Source organism: Alligator sinensis, unplaced genomic scaffold (genome assembly GCF_000455745.1).
Source record: "Alligator sinensis unplaced genomic scaffold, ASM45574v1 scaffold1086_1, whole genome shotgun sequence".
NCBI classification, from domain to species: Eukaryota; Metazoa; Chordata; order Crocodylia; family Alligatoridae; genus Alligator; species Alligator sinensis.
In genome coordinates, this window is record NW_005842600.1 from 969,619 (window position 1) to 976,599 (window position 6,981).

Sequence of the window (6,981 nt, forward strand, 5' to 3'; positions counted from 1 at the left end):
TAGTAGTTTTCCAAGGCAGAAAAGAGGCTGTCTGTGAAAAAGTAAATAGCTGAAAATTAGGAAGACAAAGGGTAGAAAAGGAAGGGAGGGGAGGAAGTGGGGGGGGAAAGAAAAGTGTAAAAGGTCAGGTCTGGCAGGTACCTGGTGAATCAAATGTCACGCTGGTTATAATGTGTCAAATCCAATGTCTATATTGAGTCCATGATTTTTTGTATCCAGTAGATTTATGAAGTGAAGTTCATGGGCTCATCTATGAAAGGTATTTTGTAAGTTCCCTTTGAGGATTAGAACAGCAGAGACTCCCTGTGTCTGAAGAAGGTTGATTGTGCCTGAATGCTTGCAAATAACTTTTTTTCCAACTACTCAGTTGGTCCAATAAAATATGTTACATCTACCCAAAGAACCTTGCCTGCCTATGTCCTTAGACCAACACAGCTACAACAACAACTCAGCAAATTGGGGCAGTGACAATCTCTTTCTTCATGTGTGCTCAGCTGCTAGCACAATACGCTTTTAACGTCAAGGTGCAGCTGTCTTTCAGTAATCAACAATTAGAAACACTGCAGTGTAGGAGGGCATGGTGCAGTTAGGAGGTAGGTCAGGGCGGTTGTAACCTGATGTAGTTTAGAGGTTGGACTGGCAGAAGGAAGAAGCTACATTTCAGGGGGACACCATAAGCCGTATCTATACTGGAAACATATCTACCTACTTATTACCAGACTTGGGAGTTCTTTAAGATGTAAGGTGTACTGTCCCCATATGCATTCCCACCTGTGGGTTTGCTCAGCCCCTAAACCTTTAGCCAGAGGCTTGTGTCTTAGCCCCCACAACAGGTGCTCCAGCCCTGTGCCAAAGGGCTGAATGGTGGCACACTTCCTGCTCTTCAGTTTAATCTCAAACACTGATTTACAGATTCACAGAACTTTAGGTCTGGAAGGGACCCCTTGAGATTATTGGGTCCAGTCCTCCTGTTCTAGGCAGGAAAGATTTCTGGAGTCAAATAACCCCAAAGGTGTGTGTCCAATGTCTCCAGGGTAGGTGCCTGCACCATCCCTGCTGGGAGTCTATTCAGAGTCTGGTCACACAAACTGAAAAAAATTGTCCTTGTATCTGGTCTGAAAACTACTTTCAGGAGTGTATGACTTGCTTCTGGTTTTGCCCTGGGGCACTTTGGTGAATAGTTGTTTGCCTATCCCCTGGTGCTCACTCCTGATATATTTGTAAATCCTCCCAAAGTCCTCTTTTCTAGACTGAACAGTCCCATATCTGTCAGTCGTTCCTCACGTGGCTTGCTCTTCAGGCCTCTAATCATGTGAGTGGCTCTTCTCTGGACCCTCAAGCTTCTTCACATCCTTTAAGTGTGGCGCCCAGAACCAGACGCATTACTCCAGCTGCAGCCTCATCAATGCCCACTAAAGCGGGAGAATAACTTCCTTAGTTTTGCTTGAGATGTATTGGTTGATGCATGCCAGCGTATTTTTTGCTCTGCTAACTGTAGCATCACACTGGTGGCTCATATTCATTTTATGGTCAATTATGACCCCCTAGCTCCCCTGTAGCTCATGACTCCGAGGAAGAGGAAGGAAGGCAGGCGACACATGCCCATCTAGAAGAACTCCAGGTATTGGTAAGTAATGTCCTTTCCTCCTTTGCATGATTGTCCAGATGTGTTCTTATTTGGGGGTGGCTCTGAAGTACTGCCTACACGTGCCTGGAGGTGGGTCTTAAGAGTTGCCTCAGCAAACAGAGATGGAAGGATCATCTGACCAAAATCAGCATCATTTGAAGCCTCCACAAAGGTACAGTCCTTGGTTGAAGGTCTGTCTTGAGCTGGAGGTGGCAGCTCGGAAGATACCGTTTATGGAGACCTCGTGAGGAAAAGCTTATGGATGCAGCCTGTAATCTAGGGAAATGGGCTCACATGAAGAAAGAGATTGTCAGTGCCCCAATTTGCTGAGTTATAACTACTGTGCATTTAATTCTGTCTGCTCCGTCAATGAAGAGCTAGGGAGGCTAACGGAAAGGCTTAATCTTGGTAAAATACAGGCGAGAAGCCTCTTAACATCAAGAGGCAGAGAAGCTTCAGTGCAGGGGGAATGTAGCTGTGGGAAGAGCAGTGGCAGAGTGATCCGATTCCTGGGATTTTCCTCCACTGAAACTTTCTAAGGATTCCTCAAGGTGACTTTATCAGGATACGGGTAGTTTATGGTGGGTCTGCTCTGACAGTGTGGATCTTGCCCACCCCCCCCCGCTGACGTGATTGCTACCAGAAATGCTTCTCACATTTTCATCAACAAATAGAGCAAGAAGCATATGCCCAAGGGCCCAAGTGGTGATCACAAGCCTGCAACGGCCAGATTTTACAAGTCACTGAGGCACCAGGTCTTTTGCCTACACAGAAGCACATCGATCAGTGAGACCTTTGAGGAACCCAAGAGACTGGGTGGGAAAATACAGGTCTGCCACTTGCAGGTGGTTGTAGGCTGAGAGCTACTAACTGTACTTCAACCGAACTTACAGCTGAGCCTTACTTCTTTAGCTTGCACACAGTCCAGAATGCAGGGAACAGAGGAGGTAGTTGGAGTGCTTGCTTTTGACAGGCACCAGGGTAAAATCTAGACATGTTACTAGATAGATGTGTCTAATAGAGTTCTCCAAGTGGTGGCTGAAGATGTACCTGACCTGACCTGAGCATCCTTGTGCTAACTATGAGACCCACCCAGCATCTATGCCATGAGATGAGGCAGTGCAAGTCTAGTCAAAGCATTGTGTCTCCACGCCAGGACAGGAGGTCTGGGACCAAGAGTAAAATCCTGTTAACAAATTAGATCCTAATACTAGAGTAGTTCCCAATTTACCAAGGCAATTGTAATTACCCACCATTAACCTCAGGCTAAAGAGCAAGATTTTTAACTGGATGGATTTACCTTATACCTTGAGGAAGCCTTCCCACAGAACTGCCAGGCACTTCCATGCAGCTTCTCTTTGTTGTTAAAAATGTTTTGCTCTCTCCTCCCTTTAGTGGCTCACACTTCTCCAAAGCAGCGGGGCTGCCAAGGCCTGTGGGCCCCATCTCTCCCTGAGCTTCTCTGAAGGCTGGCCAGCTGCTAGAGATCATGCCTTTGAACACCAGGGGAATGAAGAGCTGCTCTTTGCTCCTGCAGTCCTTGTAGACCCTCAGGCACCAGGAATTTTAGCTCTCCTGAGAGAAGAAATTAAAAAGACTAAGCATGAGGTTGTTGCCACAGGGAGCAGGAAAACAGTCTTCTGCTTACAGCTCCTTATTTTTTCAGCTGTTCCATCATCTCAGCTGCAAGCTTCCTCCCGGCTTTTCGTCTTTCATCCTTAGTGTTTACAGGTTTAGTTGTTTCCTCCCCTCTTTCAGGATTATTTTCAATGAGCCCTGATTCTCCCTCTGTTTGCTTCAGCCGTATCATTCATCCACAGCCGTCACTCGTGCCCCAGGCATCAGCCCCCTAGAAGAGTGGAGGGCAATCCACAGCATGTGTGCCACAAGTGGTACAGACAGCATCGGTGCGTGGCATGCAGGCAGCTGGGCAGGGAGCAGAAAGCAGAGCCATGGATTAGGCAGGGACACAGGGCAGGGAGTGGAAGGCAGCACAACAGTTTGGGAAGGGAAAGGGATAGGGTGATATAGTTGGGGATGGTCCATTTGCTGTCTGAATACCCTGTTGTATAGTCTCACTATCTGAATACAACCCTGCACCCCACGCTTGTTATGGAACCGGGGTCTCTCTGAACAGGAGGTGACTATCTTCCCTGTGTTACAGTGATGCAGTAGCACTTATTTTCACTCTTTCTGGCTCAGCTCTTCTTTGGCCTAAGTGCTCCTCATCTGCGTTCCCCAGCCACGCAGACCAACATCTAGTTACACCATTCCCATAGCTCCTGATGTCCTGTGGCAGTCTGTTTGAGGAAGGCGGACTCAAAAGGAAACCTGTGTAGAAGGGAGCCTCTCTGCTTGCTCCAGGCACAAGTCTCAAAGAGATACCCAAATTCATGAGCACCAAATTCAGCAAACATGGCTTCTCTCCAGCTCCCTGAATGCTGCACCCATTTATCAACAGCTCAGTTGAATGCTTGCCCAGGGACACCAGGCAGCAGCCCTGAGAATGTCCTAGCAAGGAGCAGCAGCCATGGGAATACCAGGGAGGCACCTTCTTGGGCCCTTTTGCACACAGGGGTAGGTGTGTGGCAATTTACAGGCCATGGGGAGAATGAGACAGCAGGCCCTGCTAGGCACAGACATACATTGTGGTATGTGCAGTACTTGCCCACCCCAGGTAAGGGGTTGAGACAGAGCTGCTCACCCAGGCAATGTGACAGACATGGTGGTTTTGTTGGAGACTGGTGGCCAGAGATCCTGCAGAGAATACCCCGTCATTCACAATAGCTTCATGAACGTCGGTTTGAAGCTGGCCACGTGGTTGGCTAAAGGATGAAAGATGCACAAGGCTTAAATCAGCCTTTTCTTAACTAATTGATAGGAACCAAAAGGCAAGTGCTGGAGACTGCCCCAGTGGCCATTACTCAAAAGAGGCAAAAGGGGCAGTCAGCTCCTTTGAGACCCATTTCCACTGATGTGGAGCCAGGGCCTGGCTGGTTCCACCAGGGTCTGGCATGAGATCCCAGCTTGAAATCTGGGAGGAAAATTTTCACACGCAGAACTTGGAAGCTGTTAAAAAGCTGGGTCTCTGGGGGCACGCATCTGCCAAAAGGCAAGCTGTGACTCTGACCCTGGGAGCACAGCAGCCAGGAGAGGTGGTGCTAACACCATCAGGCTCACTACTCACATGATTCAAATGCTAAGTTTAGATAGGATTGTGCATTTAGGCCAATCCTGTCTCTTGCCTCGCCAAGGGATGCGATGGTTTTCTACCACTGGCCAGAAATAGTTTTGATTTGTTCTGGGGGGGGGAGGGAGGGAAATGTGATTCTGGCTTAGAGAAGCAAGGAAGGGTAATGAGCAGGGATCCTGGTTTTCCTTGATAAAAAAAAATCCCCAATTTTTGGATTAAAAAAAGTAACCCCACATCCACATTTTTCTGTGATTAAAATGAAACACTACTAATATACAGATACACACACACACACACACATAGTGGTGTCTCATTTTAATTGCATAAAAATATGGATTTGGGTTTACTTTTTTTAATCCTACAACTGGGAAATATTTCTTTTTCCAGAGAAAACCGGGATCCCTGGTGATGAGGGAAATGTGAGTGGATTCCTTGTCTGTTCCCGCAGGGAGATAGAGCAGCTTCATGGCCTACACCTAGAGCCAAGAGCTGAAGGGGATGATGCTTGGGTGAGCTGTGAAAGAAGCAGTCCTGACTGTGTAGCTGAAGCCTGTGTGTCTGCAACTGGCTGGGACCAAACACAAAAAGAACGTGGTCCTGCTCTCAGCTGGGCATTTGACAGCCGCTGGCTATGCACCTTGGTTGGTCTCTGTCAGCCTTTCTACCAATGCTCCACTATATTCCTGTGGCAGTAGATAGGGTGAGGCCCTTGAGCACAGCTTCCAAGCACCCAGTAGGCTGGCTACACAAGGGGTATCAGTCAGAGATGGGATGCAGCCTCCTGAATGCAAGTGGGAGCCACCACTGCTTTTCACTCTGCTCTTGCCATGGAGCTGCTCTTGTCATCCTTTCGTACAGGCTCAAACAGCTCCTGAGTTACCAGATGTCAAACTCCATTGTGTGACGATGGTGTTCTGCCTCCACATCAGCTAGACCACTGCATTAGGATGTCACTAACCTTCAAGAGGGGATGGCAGTGGTTATGCCTGGTCTGGCCAAGGTAATGGGCATGGCTGCTGAGATGAGCTAAATGGGTGCCAGAAGCCAAATCGAAGGTTGAGTCCAGGGACAAGAATCAGAAACCAAATTAGCAGATCCACAGGGAATTCCAGGGGCAGAGTCACAGGCTAAGGCCAGGGTCAGGTGTCAGATGCCAGTGCAGGGGTGAGGGTCCACCTGGCATTACAGTCAGTTAGAAACCAAGTTATTGGATCCAAGGGGGCTTCCAAAAGCCAGAGTCCAGTAGGGTCAGGAGCCAGGAAACCAGATAGCACAGGATTGGAGAGGCATACCTCTCCCACAGAGGCACTGCATGTTGGCTACAGCCAAAGATGGGGCTGTGACTGGGCTGTGCCCGTGTTCCTGCGGGGACCAAAGCTGGATGTTCCTGGCTAGAGGGTCTTGCCCCTCAGCTCCGGGTCAGCCCGATGCCATTTTTTAGGTCAGGAAGAAATTTTACCCTGTGTGACCCTCTACCTGGGATCTCGCAAGCATATATTGACATTTCATAGCAGCAGGACACTGGCTGCCGTGGTCCTCCTGCTTTTCCTGTGACAGGGTTGGGTCTGTGCTGTCAGGGTTGACAGCTGTCTTATGTAGAGTTTAGATTTGGTTTGTCTGGGCTGACCCTGCCTGAGGCAGGGGGGTGGACCAGATGTGACCTCTGGAGCTCCCTTCCAGCCCCATCACTCTGCAACTCAAAGAGCTGAGAGCTGGCCTGCCATCTGCCCTCATGGGTGGAAGTCCACAGGAGGCTGCTCTCCCCTGCAGCTAAATCAGTGACCCAGACAGTGGCCAGCTAGCTGGTCAGCTACCTTGGTAGACTGCCGGTCAGAGCCCCTGGGCAGGTCTGGCCAATGAGGCCATTAGCTGAGGCTGGGCTGCCTGTTAGGGCCTCTGATACCCTGCTCTGGCATGGAGCAGGGAAGCTGGGGAAGAAGGATCTATGTGCTGTCACAGCATAGATGGACTGAGACATCAAGTATGATAGACAGGTTCTCCAGCTCTTCGTAGGGATACCTGCATCATATCAGAGAGCCAGTCTGTGTTACTGCTCTGGGGCACAACCATTGTTTCCACAGCAGAGTGCAGGGGAAGTACTTAGTGGAAACCACTATTTTTCCCACCATGGAGTCCGGGGGGGGGGGGGGGGGGGGGGGGC